Here is a 23,492-nt window from a genome sequence, read left to right on the forward strand (position 1 = left end):
ATCTGTTTTATGTCTCGGCTAGTAAAACTGCCGCCCTCTACGCTCTAATAGCTCAACAAGATATTAAGTAAGAGGGTTGCTATAAGAGTCCTGTGTTATGCTCCACAAACCAAAATGTCTATTTGCATAATGAAATGCTATAATTGTAATGAAATTATGCATTTAAGGGGGGAATGTAGCAGCCATATCAGGGGTCAGACTAAGTAGCCTCATGCAGCCTCATGCTTCATGTTCTTGCTGAGCTCTTGCTCTCTGAAATATATGTTTGTAAGCTGACGAGACACAGGAATTTCTTATCTTGTCAACAAAGGCTAAGGTCAGCATAGAGTCATATATCTCGTTCTCTGCTGTTCTCTTCTGTTCTCTGCTTATCATGGCTACCCTATAACCCATTTCTTGTATTATAAACAATGGTGCTAGGAGAAGAAATGTTGAGGACTGCAACCCCACACGGGAGGGAGAGGAGGAGCCATTTTCTATGTGTCACAATGTCTATAAAAACAATGTGCTGATGTAAATCGAGGCTTCTGGCTCTTTGGAAGTGATTCCAGCCTTAAGCCCGCGCGTTAAATAAAGAAACTCTTTTTCCTTCACTCCGTGGTCTCTCTGACTCTGAGTTCTGCAACAAGGCAAGAATTTATACGGCAGTTATGCTCTATGGGAAAAGACTGATCTTTTTTGAGGAAAGTAATTGGGTGAAACAATGTTTTAACAAACAGCTCGTCAAGGGCGGGTGGGCCCGTAATTGTCACACTCTTCTCTAGAGGATGCTCAGACTCTTCTGGTCCATAAGGATACACTTTTTATCAGAGACAGAATTCCTGAGGCAGGTTTTTATGAAAACGTATTTGCCAGCCAATGTCAAGCCTTCTCCTCCCCATGGTTCAGCTCTCTTAAGAGAGAACAATCCTTATCGCAGTATTTTCAAGAGCTGACCTTTTTTGCTCTCAGAAAGGTCTTTACTGCCCTCTGGTTCCAAACCATGCCGACAGCACACCTGGAGGGGAAGCATAAAGGGAGCCCTGTGGTAGAGTGGACGTGTAGCTGTGGTGCAGGGGACATAGAAGCTGTGGTGCATGACTTGCTACGTTGTTCCTTGTATAAAGATATTAGGGATCATTTCTTGGGAGATCTCCTAAGAGCAGGAGCCGGTTGGCCTGTTATTATCTGCAATTTGTTGGCAGATTATAACAAAGGGATTACGATCAAGGTTGCAACTTTTGCTGTAGCAGCCCCCCCAAATCCATTGAATCTTTTTAAAGAAGCTGGGTGTAGACCGCAGAGAGGAGTCCTGCTGTAATGTCCTGCTAGCATTGTCACTGGGGTCTATATTGTGTTACCAGTGTCAAATTTTAGCCTTCCTTTTCAATTCTGTTCCTTTGTACGTGTCAAGGGCTCCTTGGAGGCCTCTCTCAGTCTAATCCAGTAGCCAAGTCCAGACACAGACAAAGGGATTCCTTTCAAAGCTTTATTCTTCTTTTACAACTTAACAACTATACCGTTTCCAACTAGATCTGAGCAGCACAGTACCTATGCCCTAAGTTGGAACAGTTGGTCCCAGTTTGAAAGGGAATTACTGGCAGACCCCTGAACTTAAGGACTAGGGAGAGTCCCTCCCCTTTTCCCTTGGATCCTCTGGGCGCAGCCATTGTTTGCGCGCCCTCCATCTGGCGCCGCTCTCTGCGTCTGCGTCGCACGTCCACCAAGTCTGCTATCGGCGCTCCGTTACTCCCTGGACTGCTATCTAAGCTAGGAATGCTGGTGGGAGGAATCTCCATCAGCTGTCGGCCCTGGGAAAGAGGAGCGCACTCCCCTCCCAGGAGCGACTGCTCTTCCTCAGAATCAGAACTACTCTGGGATTCTATGGGCTCAGTGTCCACCCTGACAGTACGATTTCCTTTTATATGAATGTCTTCTATATGAATTTCCTCTGTTTCCTCTACATGAATTTCCTCCAGGGGGGTAATCCACTCCTCCACAGACTGGAGTCCGTGGCGAAATTCTCCAACATCCCTAAAATAATTGTCTTTGCCGCGGGCAGTTTACTGAAACTGAATTGTACAGTTTGAAAATGACTTCATAGATAGTGCTTCGTCAGACATCTGAGTGAACAATGTCCCGGCTTCAAATATTGGGGGGTACATTTCTCTTATACTGGCAGCTGGAAATTTCATGTGGAGGCCCCAAACCTTTCAGCCAGGAGAACAGCAAAAGCAATTCTATCTTTTGGGAGATATGAAGGTGGCTCCCTGGTAGCCCCCGTTCGGAAGCTAAATATAGCTAAAGGACTCCCCAGTCTTCTATGTGGGGTGGAGATATGGGGGCAGGGACTAATCTCAGCGGCTGAGATTCTACAGAATACGTTCTTGAAGGAACTGTTGGTCCTCCCCATTGCTAAGGTGTCTGCATGAATGCCTCCTATATGAATTTCCTCTGTTCAAGGTTTCAGTAAGAGTAGAGGCTGTTACGTAGATAGTTTGTACTTTGTAACGGCCTTTGTGCCATAGACAAATCAGTGTGACTTTCCATATGTTCTTTTGTTCTAATCCTTTCCGGCTGAAAAGCAGAATAAATATACTTCAAATAAAGAAACGAAACATGGGCTGTTCTTTGCACCAGCCAGGCTGGAGGCGGGTTTGGAAGGCCTCCCAGTTTAAAAGCCTGCTGCTGTCAGACTCAGCACTGTGCGCGAGGGGCACGTTTGACCCATTTCCACATCAGCTGCTGCTGTTCCGTGAGCAGGACAAATCCCAGTCATTACCTCAACTAGTCACAAGGTGGCAGCACTGTTCCTCGGAGAACTCATTTCGTGCAAAATTGCTTCCGGGAAGTTTTGTCCTAATGGGGCAGTTTCCTGAAATGGGATCGTACAGTCTGAACTTGGGTAAAAGATCGATTTAATGTTATTCCAAGTTGTATTTTCAACATTTTTGAAGGGTCTTTAAAAACACATAACACCTTAAATTACAGTCCTGTTCTTGGTGTTAAGCATTAACTTCGACGTCGAATAGCATTCATAACCGGGAAAGTTTAACAATTTTTAAAAAGGACAATTTAGTTTCAATTTTTTGGAAGCAAATGGAAGTTCGAGCATTTACTTGGGGTTTTGGTTTTCTCGCAAACGCATTGCGGTGGTCATCCTCTCTGAAGCCACATGCAGGAGCTTCCTGGTCTGTATCTCTGTGTTGGGAAAAAATACTCTCATTGCCATTCATGAGACAGTCACTGTTCCTGATGTGAAGCTAAGCAGGATTCATTCATTTATTTGCTATATTAACATGCTGCCTCTCTGCCAAAGCACTCAAGGGCCTGGTTCCAGCTTAGCTGTTCTGCCAGCAGAACAGAAACCACTGGAGAAACAGGACTCCCCCATCCTCTTCTCCGTTCTTCCCCCTCTTCTTCAGTCCACCCTGGAATGTGTTAATAAAACATTCAGCGTATCGAAATGTGGCCTTTCCTCCCCTAAATTCAGGCCCATTCTTTGGCAAATGAACTGTCTTTATAAAGAGACGCTTCCTCCAGCTCACTGTGTCTCTTTCAGTGGCTGGTGAGTTCTAGTTCGAGTCATGCACAGGAAGGGAAACACCCAGTGCCTGAGACGAAAGTGAAACTGGCTCCACTGCTGTGTCCTTCTATGTGAAGCAGCCATGGCTGCTGCTGGGAGCCCCGTCCAGGGCCTCTGCGAGGAAGCCACTTGCCCCGTCTGCCTGGAGTATTTCAGGGACCCCGTGATCACTGCAGAGTGTGGTCACAATTTCTGCAGAGCCTGCCCGGCCCAGTGCTGGGGGAGTCGGACACTGAGGCTTCCTGCCCTCAGTGCGGAGGAACCTTCCAGAGGAGGAGCCTCCTGCCAAATCGGCGGCTGGCCAACGTTGTCGAAATTGCCAAGAAACCCAGGGGTCAGGGGGCCAAAGGGCCAGGCGGGGAGGGGCGAGTCTGCGAGCGGCACCAGGAGCCCCTGCAGCTCTTCTGCCAAGACCACGAATCCCCCATCTGCGTGGTGTGTGACAGAGCCAAGGAGCACAGAGGTCACAAGGTGGTTCCTCTGGAGGAGGCTTCCCGGGAGTACAAGGCAGGAAGACAATGCAGAACTTGAATTGGAGCGGGGATAGCTGTGGGCTCCTCTCAGGAAGTTCTCTGAAAATTCACTCCAATATGACTGTATTCGGGTGAAAACTTTTATTATTTATTACATGTAGAAGCTCTCTGGGTGCTTCACAACATGAATGCAATTAACGTGGGTGTTTTTGCTAAGTAAATAGCAGCCATGGGAAGCCTGAGAAGACTCAGGGTGGTGGAGGGTGTGTGTGTGAGGGGGGGGGGGAGTTTAACTCTTTCTCTCCCTTCTGCACTCTATACCAAATATGGGTTAAGTTATATATATATATATATATATATATATATATATGTATATGTATATGTATGAAGAAGAGCAACCAAAATGACACAGGGGTTGGAGCAACTCCCCTGTGAGGAAAGGTTACAATGTTTGGGATTGTTTCAATGAGAAAAAAAAGGCAAGGAAGGGGAGACATGGCAGAGGTGCATGAAATGAGGCATGGTGTGGAGAGGAAAGAACTGGCCTCCCGCCCTCCCAGATCACACGCGGGCCTCCAATTCAACACTGATCCCCCCCCCCCGCCCCGAGAGTCACCAGCATATCCTCTTCCGCCCCCTCCCGCCAAATGAAGGCAGCCTGGCAGCCTTGCTGATCCTAGGGCAGCGGGGGCAAGACGGTGGAAGTAAGCTCCCTCCCTGCTCTCCGATCGCCTGCAGCAGCTTATCCCTCACACGTCCTGCTCTCTCACTCTGCCACAACGTTTCAGGCCTCCAGCAGCAAACTTTGTACAGTGTGCACTGTAATATTCATTCTATATAGCCAAAGCCCATTACAATGAGATATGATTCTATAACTTTCAGTTGTATATGGCCAATATAGAAAGACTCAAAAGTAAATCTATCTCTCTGTCTCTATCATTGTTAAATAGAGTGCAGGATTACCTTCAACCACTGGGCCGTACTGCCATAGGTGATGGTGGTGGTGGTGGTGGTGGTGTGTGTGTGTGTGTCTTCAGTCTCTCCCTCTGTGCTCTGGATATTCCAGCTGCAAAACCAATGGGACGTGAAACATTTAAGTGTGCTTTAAGCTCATGCATTGCAAATGCTCACTAGGACTCAGTACTTTGGGTTTGTTTTTAATGAGGAGAAGGAGACCCTGAACTTTCCGAGCTCTCAAGAGCTTGACGGGGAGGAGCTGCAGGCCCTTTGCTTATTATCCCCCCTGCCCCACGCTTGCAAGATCTTCCCAGATATCCTGCACAGCCTCATCCATCTCAGGACGAAGGGAAGCTCTGTCGCTGGGAAGCATCATCTGAGCTGGGCTGCAGGAGCTGGGACCCTCCCCAGGGCTTCTGCCCGCCTGAGAGGTTCCTGCCCTCTCTGCCATGTTTGCGCTGTGGCGACAGCTGCCTTGGCAGACTTCCAGTCAGTCTGTTGAGTCTGGCCTGGTGCTCCTTGCAGGAAAAGCTTCGGAGGAATATGCTCCCTTGCCATTTCAGCTCTAGGGCAGGCCTTGAAATAGTGACAGAAAAAACATTTTCTTTTTCAAATTCAAAGTACTCTCCGAAAGCAGTTAACTGCATCAGTTCTGACAGGTGGTGATGTGCCCCCCCCATCCCATCTCAGTCCATGCTAAACCACATGAGGCTTAGGATTTCGCAATTTGCTGCTCTTTACCCAGGCAAGTTCTCTGCAGCCTCAGGGAGGAGAGCAAGCAGTGAATCAGTGGGTCTCCCAAGGGATTCAAGCATTGCTCGCTCACTCACCTGCGCACTCTCTCTGCAAAGCAGCGCAGGGGTGTGGGTGTGAGTGTGGCTTAGTTGCTGTCAGCTGTTTACATAGGGGTCGCCGTCTTCTTCTTCCTTCCCCACCCAGCTCCCGCTCGCTTTGAGGCTCTCCTAGCCTGGCCCAGAAAACTCTCCTCCCAGCCCAGGTCAACAGGCAGAGGCACTGGAGGATGTGGGGGAGGGCAGTTCTGATTCTCCTGCCCTGCCCCATGGCTTCTTCTTCCCAGGCTGCGGGTATAGTGGGAAATGCACATTTACGCACAGCCATTATAACGGATTTACATGCAAACAAGATAATCTCAGGGTGTTTTTTTATTATTATTTTGCGGGATAATGATCAAAAACAGTTGGATGTACCCTAGAGTTTCATGTAAATGACCCTCAAACTTCCTTGAGTGACCAACCACGAGTGCACTATAAATGCCCCATATAAAGACAGCCCCAGACTCCATTATACCCTACGAATAAGGTAACTTATTCGTAGGGTACAATGGGATAGAGCTTCAGCTATTGGGTGGTATTGAAATGAAAGAAAGAAAGAAAGAAAGAAAGAAAGAAAGGAAGGAAGGGAGGGGGGGGGAGAGAGAAATAACCTGAGAGCACCACCACCACCACCCCAGGTAAAAAAAGGATGGCAGGTAACAAGCATATTGTTCAGCCACACACACACACACACACACCAAATGTGAACTATTGTTTTTGCTTTAGGATCTGATCCATCCTCGTCTGGAGATTCTGAGGAAAGAGAGAGAAAGAATTCTGGCATTTAAAGCAGTCACAGAAAAGGAAAATGAAGGCCTGCTTGTAAGTATCAGTATTACTAGGAAGGGGACAAGTGCTTCAACCAATAGGTGTAAAATATAATGTAAAATGCAGAGGAATCCAAAGCCCCAAGGCAGCCTGGCTGTTCAAAACAGCTATTATTTGGGATGGACGGACCTCCCGTAGCAATGGTGAAAGAAAGGCCATTCTGAGAGTGGGGCCTTCTACATCTTTAGGAAACTCTTTCTCTACTGGATGTTGATTTCATATCTGTGAAAACCAACAAGTACCTTTCCTATAAAACTCTTTTAAGCCTCTGGATGCTGTGAAGAGGGGCCCTATTTCTGACCCTGGCCCCCGTTTCTCCCCTTTCCATCCATTTCTTCCAGAAGCAAACAAAAGCAGAGAGGAAAAAGATGGTGGCTGAGTTCAGACAACTACGCCACTTTCTGAAAGAACAAGAGAAGCTTTTGCTGGCCCAGATGGAAGAGGTGGAGAAGGAGATTGCAAGGAACAGGGAGGATCACCAGGCCAGACTCTCTGAAGAACTCTCCTCTCTTGAAACTCTCATCTGGGAGATGGAGGCAAAGTGTCAGCAGCCTGCGAGTGAACTCCTGCAGGTAAGATGGTGACAGGCACAGCTAGGGATGGCGGAGAATTCTGCCGTGGACCCCAGTGAGGCCGGATTCAAAAGACTACAGCTTCCGGAGTCAGCGGCAGAAAGGATCACTTACCTCCACCTCCCTCCGGAATGCTAGGGAGCCGGCTCCTCTCTGTAGCAATTCCATGGAGCCGCATGCTGGCTCCGTATTGCTGGCGATATGGTAATGGCAGCCGCCATTACCGTACCTCTGTGAGGAATGAATACAGCCTCAAGTGGCGTAGTGGACACCACTTGTGGCCATAAATCCCTTAGTTCAACCTAAATGCAGCCGGGACTGGAAGGTAGGGAATCCGCCCGTCCCTAGGCACAGCCCAGGGACCTCTTCAAGGCGAAAGCGGACTTCAAAGCTTTCACGCCTCCTTCATCCACAGAGGGAAGGCGCCCAAGGCAGGCTCTGCACACCCCCTAAACAGGTGGCAACTGTGAGGTGGTCCTGTAAGAGAATTCTTGCCACAGAAAGTTGGGAAAATTGACAGCAAAGTGACCTTGCTTTATGGTGTTGCAAGTCAGGAACGCAAAGTCAGATCTGGCATTCCTGAGCAAATCAAAATTGCAAATATGTAGCACATCCAGGACAGGGAAAGGTTAATCTAATTATTTATGCATGCACCACCCCAAAGTGAGGTCCCCAAAGCATGATTAAGTTAGCATCCAGGTGTAAAACCTGGAGTTTCTGAATGTTTCTGCTGTTTCCAGACACCCCAATATTCTGCTATTTTTGATATGGAAAGGGAGGATTCATTCCTGCTTTGGAAAGCTCTGGAGAAACCTGCCATTCTGAAAGCCAGGCTGGCACTCAAAGCATGCCTCTGTAGGTGATGCACATCCATCATTCCATCTGGCATGATCTTTGTCTCCCCAAACTTAATCCTTTGGCATCTTCCCCTCCTTGAAAACCACTTCAAAAATCTGCAGTTATCTTCACTGAGGCTCCAAATCCAGCCCAGGGCTTCCGACTTCCCTCCTTCTGTGTAGGGACAGGGTGGAGCCATCAATCATGTTACAGGAATCAATGATCAGGGGAGGGGGTATGGGGCCAGCAGCCCCCTTCTGTCCTGATTTTTCCGTGCAGCTCCGCCCTGCCATGAAAAGGTATAGGGCGGAGGGACGCACTATGAGGGATGCCTGTATACAGGGCCAGTGTAAATCCCGGAAAGGATCCAAAGTCAAAAGGACCAGTTTGTAATGGGATAAAATGCCAGATGTGATGAGAGCCCATGTCTGAAAGTGTGCACTCAGGCATACATCCATGCAAAAGGGATACCGGGTTACACTGCTCATCCCACACCTGTTGTGTAAATAATGGTTCTGGCCACAGAGTAGTTCTCGCCTATTGCTCACGTCCTGAAACGGCTATTGTGACAATTGGAGAAGCCTTCCTTGGGTCCTCGTGTTTTTGTCATACTAGGCGTGACACTTTTGTTCAAACAGTCTAAAGGCTGCCTGATCTGAGTCCTCGGTGCGCCGACTCTCTAGCTCAGTTCCATTCACAGCTGTGGGACCAGGACCATCCTGAGAGCACAGTGTAGAAACACGTCGGTCTCCTGGCCATCCCACAATCAGCAGGAGTTCCACCCAAGTCTCGGAGGACAAACTCCGGAGTCCTGTGGGCAAGTCCAGAGAGAACTGCCAAGAGGCATGATTCTCTCACTGCTCTGCCATGTTTTGCCCAGTCCCATCCGAGTGTGGCCACTCAGGCTCTCGCCTTGCCATAAGCAGAGATCCTTTGCAAACCCCCATTTAAACAGACACATTTTTCTTGCGCCTGCTGAGACTCAGGCGTTGGTGAGTTGGCTTCTCCTTGGTGAGAATTCCCCTTCTCCGAGGCCTTTCTCACCCCCACCAGGAACCACCTTCTCTCTCACACGCTGAGTTTCACTGCCCCCAGGACCTTTAAGGCTGAGGCCCAACCCTTTACTCTATCCTCGTGCTGTGAGGAAACACACAGACTTTTCTCTATAACCTTGTGCTGTTCCCTTTATGACCTCCCTCTCACGTAGCCAAAAGCAGAAGGCGTAGGATTTATAAACAGGGAAAGCTTGATTGATTACAGCAATACGTGGTCGAATAATAAACAGGTAACTCTTAAGGGTTCTCTTAATATAGGTTCTCTCGTGAACTGTTCTCTAAATCACGCTCTCAAACAATCACATCCCAAATCACCACAGACGTCTCTCTCCCAATCAGCTCTCAATCCTAAAATCCTGCCTCTCACAAATCCTAGCTCTGATCTTATTACTCACTATCTAACAAAGCTTTATATACCACACACACTTCACCTCCCCTTCACTCTCTCAGCCCATCAGCTCACATGTGCAAATCCACCCCATTACAGGAATTCATAACCACAACCATAGACTCATTATAGACAGACTTGTAACACCACAGCGCCCCCAATGTCAGCTTCAGGAATGGGTCACAGAGACCCAGGGAGAGGTATCTTTGAAATTCTACCCTATTTTCGGAGGTTCTTGTACAGGGAGTGGCTTCCTACCCTTCACACTCTTTGTCTGTTATGTGTGTGTGTGTGTTCTGACAATATCTTGGGATTAGCCCGACCACACCACCCTGCACTAGGGCAAGCCCCTTTTGAAACCTTTCTTTCCTCCCAAATTTGGAAAGCTCACCCCAAACCTTTCTTTTCCTCTCCCAGCAGCGTTAGGCCAGCAGCGTTAGGAACTCCTGTTCGCTTAATGGATCGTTTTGATTTTGCATGTTTATGAACAATGCTGTACTATCTAATTTCCCCAATTGATGAGATTCTCTTTGAAATTCTTCTGATTTGAGAAAATCTCCATTATTTGAAGAAGCCAGTGTCTGGGAGAGTCACTGGCTCACCGTTTGCTCGACACGCCCTATTGCCAACATTAAAAGGTGCTTTAAAAAGGAATGCGTATTCAAATAATACACCCAAGCTTGTACATGTGTCTAGAGGAGCAAATTCTGTAACAGTGCTGACAACCAGCTCCGTCACATACAGGAACATGATGACATACAGTTTTGATCTGGTTAGAGCTGAGGTAAAACACATAAAGATGACGATACTCTCTGACCGAGGTATTGAGTAGTGGGGCATGTATTGACAGCAGGCAGGCGAGCAGGACATTTTCCCCCGATAGTGTCTGTGTCAGAGAAACACAAGAGAGGGCAGAGGGGGACAGCAGTGGTGAATGAGGGGTGGGGGAAGCCCTTCGTATAGCAGCAGCACCCACCCCATCGTACATCTTCATGGTTCTTCAAACTCCCTGCTTTCATGGACAGCAGTGTGAAAATTTTTTGAAGTGCAGGCGCTCATCATGCACGCTCCATTTGTCTATCTGTGTGTGGCCTGCGCACATGTATGATATGCCTTTTGTTAATTGCCCATTCAAGATCAAGACCAAGCCACCCCCAAGTATTTTGTGCGTGCACTCTAAGACCAGCAGCCATGCACACCGCATGATTCCATGTCCCGGAGAAGGTGTGCGGGTATTAAATTGCACAAATTGGCGAAAGAAAAATGTGCAGTATTGGAGCCGAGAAAAAGGGGGTGCAGCTGGGCCTTGTTGAGACGTGCCTCCATGATGGACAGCGATGCGCACAAGGGCACCATTTCCAAGACACCCAAGAATCCAAAGGGTGGCTCAACTGGGGCCGAGCCGGGTCTGGCAAGAAGGCTGGTCCATGGACTCCAGTCTATGGACCGGACAGAGGGAAGACAGTCAGGTGCAAAGCATGAAACAAGCACTTGAGACATCACTAGGAACATCCAAGATGAACAGGCCTGTGCATATATCCTTGCATAGAATCGGAGGTTTCTGTCTAGTGTGGATGGAATCTCACCTCTCTGCTAATGCATTTCATCCAAATGACTCCCGGTGAAGAACTGTCCATGCCCTGCTCATGGGCTTTCCAGAGACATCTGTTTAGCCATTGCTAGGGACAGGATGCTGGACTAGACGGCCCCTGCAGAGACCCAGGAGGGCTGCTCTTACGTACCAGGCCAAGGCTGGAAGCATTTCCACTGCTGGCATTCCTCTGTGCACAGAGAAATGAGTCCACACAAAGAAAAGAACAGGTAGCCCTCTTTAGCCAGCCCTACAAATACATATCCCTTAATATACACCTCAACTCCTCTCCCTTGCGAAATCCTGAGACTTTGGCCAAGGCCTCTTTTATCCCCACCGTGGGAAGTTATATCCATTTTCTCCAGTGCTTGAGTGGAGGGTGCTGTGCGGAAGCATCACCAGGTGAACATGAGAGGGCCAGAGGGCATCTGCGTAGAGTGGGGTCTGGCAGGCACCGAGCTCCCTCTTCTTTCTCCCTTTTCCCCTCTAGGACGTCAGAAGCACCTTGCAGAGGTAAGTGGATCCCACGCCTTTCCATGATGCTGGGAAGGGTCTGGATGGCATGGGAAGGACAGGGCCCACCAGGCTCCTGGGCAGAGAACAGAGGTCTGCAACATGTCACAGGTAAAAACGGGGACCTGCTGTTCAACTTCCTTTTCTTCCTCCTCTCCATCACACATGCTGGAAGGCTCTTCCCTGCCTGCAAAACAGACATCCCATCCCAAATGCATGCATACAAAAACAGCACACAAACATCCCACCAAAACACCATTACAGGGAAAACTCACATGCCCCCCCCAAAAAAAACACAGGCAAAACCCAACCCATTCACCCTACCCCTAACTGCACACAAACAAAACACCCCCTCTGCCCTCCCACCCCCAGCCACACCCACTTCTGTAGCTGCCCAAGGTTTCTGTGGGGGCAATTGTGGCCTCACCTCCCCCCCGCCCCACACACAAAGGTTTCTCACCACTGCTGTAAGCTTTCTGCAGTTTTCATAGTTATTTATTTATTTATTTATTTATTTATTTATTTATTTTTATTTACAATATTTATATACCACTCCATATCAGAAGATTTTGGAGCAGTGAACAGCTATAATAAAAGAATAAAACACTATGTTACAACAATTAAAACATTTTAAAAGTAAAAAGTTCTAATACATTCTTAGAAACCACTGCTGGTCACTCAAGGAAGTAGCTGGTCACTCAGTTTCCTCCCATTGGAAATATTAGATTGGTTACCTTTATTTTTAAGAACATAAGAGCCCTGCTGGATCAGACCAAGGGTCCATCTAGTCCAGCATTCTGTTCACACAGTGGCCAACCAGCTGTTGACGGGAAACCCAGAAGCCGGGTATCAGTGCAACAGCACCCTCCCACCCATGTTCCCCAGCAACTGATGTACATGGCCTCACTGCCTCTGGTACTGGAGACAGCACAGAGCCATCTGGACTAGCAGCCATTGATAGCCTTCTCCTCCAGGCATTTGTCTGGCCCCCTTTTGAAGCCATCCAAATTGGAGGCTGTGACGCTCCTACCCTGGGTTCAACCTTCTCCAGCCTCCACCTGATGAAAACCCCCTCAGGACGCCTCCCTCCGCTGGGTCAGTTGTCCTCACTGACACACACAGCTTCAGCCCCCTCTGGGTGAAAGAGACACTCAATATGTCTAATTGGTTCCTTCTCCCCAGTACAGTAGAAGGAATGAGGAAATACGTTTTTCTAATGCTGGTGCAATAAGACAGACCAGCACCTGGGATTTTGTAGTTAAAAACAAATAAATAAAATTTCACGTAACCCAAAGCAGTTATATATCATTACTAATCAGTCTATGCTTGGTCCTAGCCTCCCTCCCTACTCTACCCCTTCTAAACCCTATTCCCCAAACCCCACTCACTCCGTCTGGCTTCCTCAATCCCTGAGGCCCTGTCCGACCTCCGGCTGTCAGCTCCTTCCTTTCATAAGCTCGGGATCCTCACACACACACAACCTGCACAACCTCGGAAGCCCCGCCCGCCTTCCTCTCCCTCCCGAACACTAGCCCCGCCTGGGGCACACCTAACAATGCAGATGCAGACATAAGTGCAGCAGGCCTATGGTACAGTGGCCATCACTGCACCTTGTGGTAGCAACTCCCAAAGTTTGACTATGCGCTGTGTGAAGAAGCCCTTCCCTTTATCTGTCCTGAATCCCCCATCAATCAGCTTCATGGGATGATCCCAAGTTCTAGTGTTATGAGAGAGGGAGAAAAATGCCTCCCTCTCCACATTCTCTATACCATGCATAATTTTGTACACCTCTCTCATGTCTCCCCTGACTCGCCTTTTTTCTCCACCAGAAGCGAGAAGGAGACATTTGAGAATCCAGTGGCTTTCCCTCCAGAGCTGAAGTGGAGAGTCTGGGACTTCTGTGAGATAAATCTTTTTCTGGAAGGAGTCATGAAGCAATTCAAAGGTAATGACGCATGGCTGCAAGGAGTATATGCTGGGCATTATCTTATTTTATTTTGTTTTGTTGTTGCTCCAAATGGTGGTAACAGCAGCAAAGCTTCCATTTGGGCAGCCTGGCCACCATTTCCTTTTCCTCCAGGAAAAGCTCCTCTGCATTTTATTGCCCATCCACCCAGTCTGGAGAGGTCGTGCGGGGAGTGGGGGGAGGTTCTCAAGTCCTGCTTTAGTTTTTCACACACACACACACACACACACGAATCATTTGGTATCACCCACAAACTTGGCTGCTCATTCTTGACTCCATATCACCCACGCGTGAATCTAAACCGCAAGAAAGAGATGAGTAATGAGTCCCTTTTGGGGACCCCACTACTCATCTCCACTGTGACAACTGTCCGTTTATTCCTCTCCATCACCTTTTCTTTAAAACAGGGTGGCAGCACTATTTTGGGGTGGAGGCCAGAGTGCCTCCCCCCCCCCGCCCACGGGCTGGATGATGTCACATCTTCCCTCTGATCTGATGCAGGGCAGCCTGGGCACTGGGACTTACTCATCTGCACAGGGATTTGCGTTGGGCATCGGAACTAGCCCACGTGTGTGGACCAGTTTTTGCTCTCTTCCCAACCTGGATGAGTCTGAACGCCCAGGCTGCTGTGCATCCCCACTGCTCTCTCTGTTATCTTGTGTGTGTCCCCGCCCCCCACTGCTCTCTCCAGTCAGAGATAGCAGTGGGGAGGAAAGGCGGGAGGCATTGGGACTTGCCCCCACCAGGGCAAGCAGCCCCACTTCCCCAAGTGTGTGAGTCCTGCTGCCTCTCCAATCTGAGACATCCTTCTCAGGTGGGGAAGAGCGCTCACTCTCTATCCAGCATGGGTGAGTCAGAGACAGCAGTAGGGATGCCCTCCGAGGGGATTCCCCCAGGGGGAGGGGCCTGGAGACTAAGTCCCATCCCTTGGAGGAACCCAAAGAGGCTGCCTGGGCCAAACTGGGGTGCCCCATGGGTCAGATTGCGCCCACAGGTGGGAGGTTCTGCACCCCTGCTTTAAATAGCTATGACTATATGAGGCCCTGTCCTCATATCGGATGACAACTATACATACTCTGTGGTGCCCAAGGGCTGTTTCAGCAATAGCAGGGAGGATTAAATACATCCTCTGTCCTGGTTCTGCCTTTGGCTCCTCCTTTGGCCCTCCTGCTTTGTCCTTCCTTTGGCTTCAGAAATGGAGGGGGAGGGGTCCATAAGCAGCCAATTCCTCCCCCTGCTCCGCCTCTCTCAGCAGTCCAGCAAAGGCCTGGCCCATCTCCTCTTCCGCCTCCCACCCGCGTCTCCCAGCTAGAGTGCTGCAACCATCACAGTCACCCAAGTGCTCTTTGACTTCCTGCGAGATGGAAGGGCTGCTTGTCACCCTGTGCCAGCTCCTGAACAGGGCCTTGCAGGCATTCCTGCCCTGCTGGTGGTGTTCTGTTTCTCTCGCTGCCCAAGGTGGCAGGCAGATGGGACAGGGAGCCAATGTCTGGATCAGGCCCACATGAGAGATAAGGATGTGATCCTGGGCATGCTTCTTAATTTCCAAAAAGGCGCAATCCTCCTGCGCGCAGAGCCAGGGATGAACCGTGCTGCCTACAGGGCGGCTGGGGAGGGGGCGGGGAGTTGGATTGGTGGGAAGTGACCTTGGAGTGCTGACTCCGAGCTCGGTTCCCATAAACCGAAAAATCCAATGGCTGTCTAGAGAGTGTCTACCGCCCAGGGGATGGCACCCTTACTTTCAAAAGGTGGATGAGGCAGGACTTCCCTGTGTGTAAGCCATGCTGATTTTTGCTCAGCAAGGTTTGTTCTTCTATATGTTTAACTATCCCCACTTTAATAAAGCTTTCCACCAATTTACCTGGGAGAGTTGTCAATGAACCATTGGCAATCCTTTATAAATATTGGTGTTATGTGGCCTATATTCTTAATCTCCAGTATAAACACCAATTTTAGTGACAAGTTCCATATAACATCAACATTTATTTTATTTTGTTTTACATAAATTAAAACATACATAAATTGTAATAACAAAATGTGTGGGGATAGAACATATGAAAACCTTTCATTTATATTTTTTAAAATATATGATTTGTAAGATAATAACATACATTGTTGTCATTTATTAGTAACAGTATGTAAATATGTGCAAGAAAATTTGAAAAATAAACAAAATTAACTAAAGTATTTACAATACATATTAGGACACATAGGCCCAGGTAGGAGCTCAGCTGCAAAAACACATGAAGTAGAGAAGCAAAAGTCCAACAAAAATGGTGTAAATATGTATGTCTCACTACAAGGCTATATTGCTGTAAATATTTGCAATGCAGATAATGCAGAGAGTTCCAGCACTCTCCGGTGGTACACTGCGGGTGGGTGGTTAATCCACAATTAAGTCCGCAAAGGGTGCGCTCGAAATCTCGCAGGGCTGGTGGCTGCTGCCACTTCTCCACACCGGCACCGGCCAAGCTCTGCTCCCAGGGCGGCGCCTCCCCTCCCCTCTCTTCGCCCCGCGCTTCTACCTCGCCATACTGCTCCAACACCGCCAGTCACGTGCGCTCTATGTCAAGATGCCACACAATCCTAAAGCAGCTAATGTTAAAGCAGCTAAGGCTTAGCTGCTTTAACATTAGCTGCTTTAGGAAGTTCCAGGGGAGGCGCCAAGGGAAGCAAACGCGAGTAAGGGAGCTCCGCGGTGCCCTTCCGCACAATTTTCTGCATTTCGCGCGACACACCTACACACTGCCGCTGACACTCTTAATGTGCCGTGGCACACAGTTTGGAAAGCTCTGCTCTAGTGTATAGTCTACCTTCTGGATCCAGTGACTTGTTAATTTTAAATTTGTCCATTTGCCCTAAAATTTCAATTCCCAGCACTTCTGTTTCAGCTAATTCTTCAGACTTGACTTCTGGACTCTCCCTTTGGCCTCCTTTTAGCTGCTCACCTCATCTTCAGAGGTTTTTGTCTTTTGCAGTTAACTGGGAAGTGAAATTGGAGAGCGCATGGATGGGAGGCTACCTGGGACCACATGTTTGCTGCCCTCGCTACATGGAGAGCCCCCAAAGGCCTCAGCATAAGCTCTCTTCTCTCGGTTCCTACCAGTGTATTACTCCTGACTCCCTACCTAGTCCCCGGAACCCTCCAAATAACTAACCAGGGACTCTGCTCCAGTGTTGTGGGGTGGTTTGCTATCATCCCCAACAAGCCACCCCCATCTGGTTTGGACAACACAAGTAGCTGTGACCGAGGGCTTGAACTGGCAACCTAGCACCCATGGGTGCTGCCTGGGATTGTGCGAACACGGTCACTGAGTAAACATGCATAGGACTGTGCTGTAATTTGCAAGCAAGTTAAAGTTATAATTCCCTGTCTGCCAGATGTGTTTGTTTCTCCTTGATTCATAGTGTGCTTCTTAATGTTGATATAATTTCTCTTCCCCAGATGCCCTGCTGCCTGGACTACACCTGAAGAAAGGTAAATTTACAATGGGGACCAAGTGCACAGGAGGAATGTGGACTCCTGACATTTTGCTTGCTTGCTTTTCATTGGGGTTAAACAGTTCTGTCCTTTACACTTCGCAGCCTCAAGGGAGCAATCCCATGGCCCCTAGGCAGCATTTGAGGGGCCTTCGGATACTTTGGATTCTCTGCTCCAGGGGCGGAGACAATGCTCCGACCTTGGAGGGGAATCGGAGATCCCTCCCCCTCCCAGCTGGCCTGGAAAGAGCCATACCACCCTTGGAGAAGGGTAAAAGGGGGCATTTACCCTGAGCAACCTCCATCCTCCTTCTCTGCTCCTCTGAAGTGTCCCCTGAAAAGCCCTGCTGGTGAAAAAAGGAAAGATCGGAGGGCAGGGAAGCAAAGGTCACCTCTGCTGCTGCTCCCACCCTGCATTGGATGATCGCAAGCCTCCAGGTTTGAGGGCTTACGACTGAAGGCACAATCCATAGGACAGTGCCCAAAATAGGATTACTGTGAGTAATCAGCAGCTCTACAGCGATGTTTGGCCTCTTCAGATGTACAGTGAATCCACAGACAGAGGGTGATGGCAAGAGGGTTGTGACGAGGCCCCTCCTCTCTTCGCCCAGCCTACAGTCCCTCAAGACGGGGGGTGTTTGCCTTTGCTTCTGCCTTAAACCACCTCTCTTATCTCCCCCTTTTTAAAAAAACGTTTACCTAGGTCAAGTATAAGTAGCATGATGAAGACTTAACTACGGACTCACTGACATTTAATCGAGATAATTTACAGTCAGGGCCAGAAATATTGGAACAAGGATAACTGTTTTGGCAGTTGGCCTCTGTGCACCATCACATTGAAGTTGAAAGGAAACACACCCAGATGGGAGCGAAGTCAGGACTTTCAGCTGTAATGCAAGGGGTTCGACAAAAGTGGGGCACTAACCATTCAGGAAGGACAGCCAGTGGCATGCACACACCCCCATTGTTGGTGGCTCATGAGTAATGGAACGAATGGCTGACAAGCAGCTGCATGGCCAGGTGTGGCCTGTTCCCTGGGTACCCCATGATAAAGCAAGCAGATAAAAGGCCTGGAGGTGGTTCCGAGTGTCGCATTTGGTAGCTGTTCACTGGAACTCCCAACATGAGGTCCAAAGAGGTGTCCGTGCAAGTGAAGGAGGCCATCATTAGGCTGAGGAAACAAAATAAACCCATCAGAGAGACAGCAAAAACAGTGGGAGTGGCCAACACAACAGTTTGGAACATCCTGAAAAAGAAGGAATTAACTGGCAAGTTCAGCAAGAGTGAAAGGCCTGGCAGACCACGGAAGACAACTAAAGTGGATGACCACAGAATTCTGCTCATGGTGAAGAGGAACCCTTTCACAACATCTAGCCAGGTCAAGAATGCTCTTGAGGAGGTAGGCATGTCATTGTCAACATCTACAGTCAAGAGACGGCTTTATGAATGTAAATACAGAGGCTTCACAACAAGGTGCAAACCACTGGTAACGCTCAAGAACAGACAGGCCAGATTAGCCTTGCCAGCAAACACCTAAAAAAGCCTGCCCAGTTCTGGAATAAGATTCTTTGGACTGATGAAACCAAGGTTTATTTGCACCAGAATGATGTGAAGAGAAAAGCATGGAGAAGGAAAGGAACAGCTCATGATCCAAAGCATACCACATCATCTGTCAAACCTGGTGGAGGCAGTGTTATGGCATGGGCATGTATGGCTGCCAATGGAGCCAGTCACTGGTGTTTATTGATGACCTGACTGCTGAGAAAAGCAGCAGGATGAATTCTGAAGCGTATAGGGCTATACCAGCCGAATGCTGCCAAACTGATAGGACGCCGCTTCATATTGCAGATGGATAATGACCCAAAACAGACAGCAAAAGCTACCCAAGAGTTTCTCAAGGCAAAGAAGTGGGATGTTCTGCAATGGCCAAGTCAGTCACCTGATCTCAACCCAATAGAGCATGCTTTTCGCTTATTGAAGACAAGACTGAAGGCAGAAAGACCCACAAACAAGCAGCAGCTGAAGGCAGCTGCAGTGAAGGCCTGGCAAAGCATCTTGAGGGAGGAAACTCAGCACTAGGTCATGTCCATGGGTTCCAGACTTCAGGCAGTCATTGACCTCAAAGGATTTTCATCCAGGTATTAAAGGCGATCCTTAAGTTTGAAATGATGTTGGCTTGTTCCATTACTTATGAGCCACCAAGGATGGGGGTGTGTGTATGCCACTGGCTGTACTTTCTGAATGGTTAGTGCCCCACTTTTGTCACACCCTTTGCCTTACAGCTGAAAGTCCTGACTTCACTCCCATCTGGATGTGTTTCCTTTCAACTTCAGTGTGGTAGTGTACAGAGGCCAACTGCCAAAACAGTTATCCTTGTTCCAATATTTCTGGCCCTGACTTTATCTAAAATGTTATAAAGATTGAACTTTAACAGATTTCTTGGATATGATGTTCTTTTTCTTAGTTACTAAGAAAAAGCACATCATATGTTCACCGAGGGCCTTCTCGGTGGTGGCCCCCCAATTTTGTAATGCTATCCCCGATGAGGCCTGCCTGGAGCTGACATTATCTTTTTGGTGCCCAGTTAAGACCTTTCTCTTCTCTCAGGCATTTGGCAGCATATGTTCAGTTTCATCGATCCTGGAATGGCTTATGGTTGTGGTTGTTTGCTTTGAGATTGCTTGTCTGCAGTTGTTTTAGATATACTTAGTGGTTAAGATGCTGAACTGCAGACCAGAAGGTCGGCAGGACAGCAGTTCGAGACCCAAGTGCCGCGTGACGGAGTGAGCTCCCGTCTTCAGTCCAAGCTCCTGCCAACCTAGTAGTTCGAAAGCAAGAAATTGCAAGTAGATAAATAGGTGCCGCTTTGGTGGGAAAGGTAACAGCGTTCCGTGCACCTCGGTGTTCAGTCATGCCGGCCACATGACCACGGAATCGTCTTCGGACAGCGCTGGCTCTTCGGCTTAGAAACGGGGATGAGCACCGCACCCTAGAGTCGGACACGACTGGTTGGAGGCACCTTTACCTTTTTACTTCTGTTGTGTATATTGTGTGTTCGTGCGTTTTTTATGTAAATTACTTTTAATCTCTGCATACTGTATATTTAATGTTTTTAATCTTTGTAAACAGCCCAGAGAGCTTTGGCTATTGGGCAGTATAGAAATGGAAATAACAATAATAACAACAACAACAACACGTGTCCATGCATACAGCTGGCTGTGCATAGGCAGGGCTCAGTACAGTCACGAACCCTGAAAAAGCAGAGTTCCCCATCGTGTGGCGCACCGGCCACCCATGCGCTCTTGCACAGGCAGAGGTACGTGTCACAGAGGAGCATTTCAAGACACGGAAGAGCCTGACCAACCCAGAAATCTGTTGTATGTACAAAGAGGCTGAATGCAGTTATATGGCTAATGAGGGAGGAGATCAGTTCCTATCTACAGATATGATTCTATTTGTTTTCCACGTGACTCTTCTGCAGAAACACTTCTGGATCAGACCAGGGGTCCATCTAGTCCACCATTTTGTTAACCACAGAATCTGAACAGAGGCCTCTGGGAGACCCACAAGCAGGGCCTGAAGGCCCTCTCCATAGCGACTTCTCCCCGGCCTCTGGCATTCCGAGGAGAGCCAATTCTGTCTGACCCCCCATCCAGTTCCTTCTCATTCCCCACCCCCCTCAATGAACACTCTCAAAAATCTGTAGGTCCTCAAAGCCACGGAATACAAGTCCTTGTCAGCCTGGTTTTTAAAAATCCTTTTAATTTGTTTTACAAGCTAATATGCTTCTGCCTAAGTGGGCGACCCTGCATGAATGAAGGAAGCTCCTGGCTGACGTGTGGCTGGCCCGTTTCAGAGGAAGCGGCCTCATAACTAACCAGGCCAGGGGCCCACCCAGCTTGGTCCCGTCTCATGGAATGTATGCAGTCAGGAAAAGACAGAGAAGCAGTTGGAAAACTCAGAAGGTTCACAAGTGGAAGACAAAGTAATCGAGACCCCCTGTAATATTCCTGGAATGAGGCGATGGTGCCGTACAAGTCTCATCTGGAGCCATGGAAGAGCACAGTGTGTGGGGCTGTTCTTGTTTGTACGTCTTCTGAAATGGGTTGAGTGACAGGAGGGGCAGGAGACGGAAGGTCTGAATGAGTGAATACCATGCCGTGAACCTTATGTGGGAGGGGCCAGTTGGGAGGGGCGGAGTGGGACGGGTGTGGCTGGTTACCAAGGAGACAGGAGGGAGGGAAGGGGAGGGGGAGTTGGGTCAGTGAGGGTGGGCAGTGAGGAAAGAGGGAGGGAAAGTGAGGAGATGAATTGGTTGGGGCACATTCATTCTGCTTGAGCATGTCAGTTCTTCTACTGGGTTATTTCCATATTTCCTGATTTTAACGGGAACCTGGGATTCCTGTGGGGTGCGAACACTTGAGACCTCCGTCATTGTCCCAGAGGACTCTGCTCATCTTTTCTCCTCTCTCTCCATCCCCAACAGCAAATGTGACTCTGGATCCAGACACAGCGAATCCCTGGCTCATCCTGTCGGAGGATTATAAAAGTGTGAGATTTGGAGACAAAAGTCAAAAGCTGCCTGACAAGCCTGAAAGATTCAGCTCCTATCCTGCTGTCCTGGGACATGAGGGATTCACAGCAGGCAGACATTTCTGGGAAGTCATCGTCGGAAGTGAGGAAGGGTGGGCTGTGGGGGTCGCCAGAAAGTCTGTAAGAAGGAAGGGTGGGGTTGATGTTCGCCCTGAGGACGGGATCTGGGCTGTGCAGAATTGTCAAACTAGATACAAGCCTTACGACCTTCCCCTGTCCCTGAGCGGGGAACTGAAGAGGATCCGGGTGTCTCTGAACTGTGAGGGGGGGCGGGTGGCCTTTCACAATGCTGACAGAGGAACCCTCCTCTACGCCTTCCCTGGGGTCTCATTCGCTGGAGAGACCCTTCTGCCCTTCTTTCATGTGCTCAGAGAGCCCCTCAGGCTCTCCCCTTAAGGCAGCTCAGAGCCTCCCTCACTTACCCTGCCTTTTCAAAACAGAAAGCTGGACTTGGGGGAATGAATTGGTCTGCATGGTTGGCTGGCTGAATCCAAAAGAGGTGCACTGGGGATGGGGAGAAGAACTTGCGCTGCAATATTTGGCTGCAGCTCTCCCGTGTTTCTTGCTTGCATTCTGTCCTTTCCCTGAGGAGGTCCAAGGAACTGGGGGGCAGGGGGCATCCATGGGCAAAGGGAATCCCTGACTAGCACTGCACCACTTCTTCTGTTGCAATGGTGCGTTATGTAGTTGCTACGTAAAGGATCAATGGAGCTGGAACATTTCTAACCGTTTGAGAACATTTTGGGAAAAGGGCATCCAAATACATTGCAATAAACTGAGCCATGCAAATCAGGTGCAATGGTGTGATTGTGTTTGCGGGGTTAATGCCCCCCTTGCCATCAGCTGCTAGTCCCAGCCTCTTACAGGCTTACGGGCAACCATTTAATGGGTAAGTCCCGTTCAGTGAGCAAGCCTGGGGCCTTCATGAGTACTTTTGGGGAAGGGGTGCCGTCGAAAGCACAGAGAACTGGGCATCAGTGACACTGGGTTTCCCAGGATTTATTGGCAAGTCCGTGTTCTCACCCCTTCATGGATCACTGCCTTGTTGTGGCAAAGGGGCTTGTGTAACTCAGTGAAGCCATAAGCTATGCCGTGCAGGGCCACCCAAGACGGACAGGTCATGGTGGAGAGTTCTGACAAAATGTGGTCCACTGGAGAAGGAAACGGCAACCCACTCCAGCATTCTTGCCAAGAAAACCCCATGGAACGTATCACAAGGCTAAAAGATATGATGCCAGAAGATGAGACCCTCAGGTCGGAAGGTGTCCAATATACTACTGTGGATGAGCAGAGGGTATTTCCAAGTAGTGCCAGAAAGAGTGAAGCGGCTGGGCCAAAGCCGAAAGGACACTCAGCTGTGGATGTGTCTGGTGGTGAAAAGAAAATCCGATGCTGTAAAGAACAATATTGTTTAGGAACCTGGAATGTAAGATCAATGAATTAAGGTAAGCTGGAGGTGGTCCAACATGAGATGGCAAGATTGAACATCGACATCTTGGGAATCAGTGAACTAAAATGGACAGGCATGGGCGAATTTAATTCAGGTGACCATTATATCTACTACTGTGGGCAAGAATCCCTGAGAAGAAATGGAGTAGCACTCATAGTCAACAAAAGGGTGGGAAAAGCAGTACTGGGGTACAATCTCAAAAACGATAGAATGATCTCAGTATGAATCCAAGGCAAACCATTCAACATCACAGTAATTCAAGTCTATGCCCTAACCACTGAGGCCAAAGAAGCTGAGGTTGATCGGTTCTATGAAGACCTACAACACCTTCTAGAACTAACACCAAAAAAAAGATGTCCTTTTCATCATAGGGGATTGGAATGCCAAAGTA

The 23,492-nt window shown here is 48.7% G+C and overlaps 1 pseudogene; it reads left to right on the forward strand.

Moving 5' to 3' along the window:
- Positions 1-3,647: 3,647 nt before the first annotated feature.
- On the forward strand, positions 3,648-22,047 carry LOC146355665 (zinc finger protein RFP-like; annotated as a pseudogene).
- The last annotated feature ends 1,445 nt before the right edge of the window (positions 22,048-23,492 follow it).

The sequence above is a fragment of the Heloderma suspectum genome, chromosome 2 (genome assembly GCF_057233095.1).
Source record: "Heloderma suspectum isolate Gila_16-S chromosome 2, 16-S_ref, whole genome shotgun sequence".
In the NCBI taxonomy this organism is placed as follows: Eukaryota; Metazoa; Chordata; class Lepidosauria; order Squamata; family Helodermatidae; genus Heloderma; species Heloderma suspectum.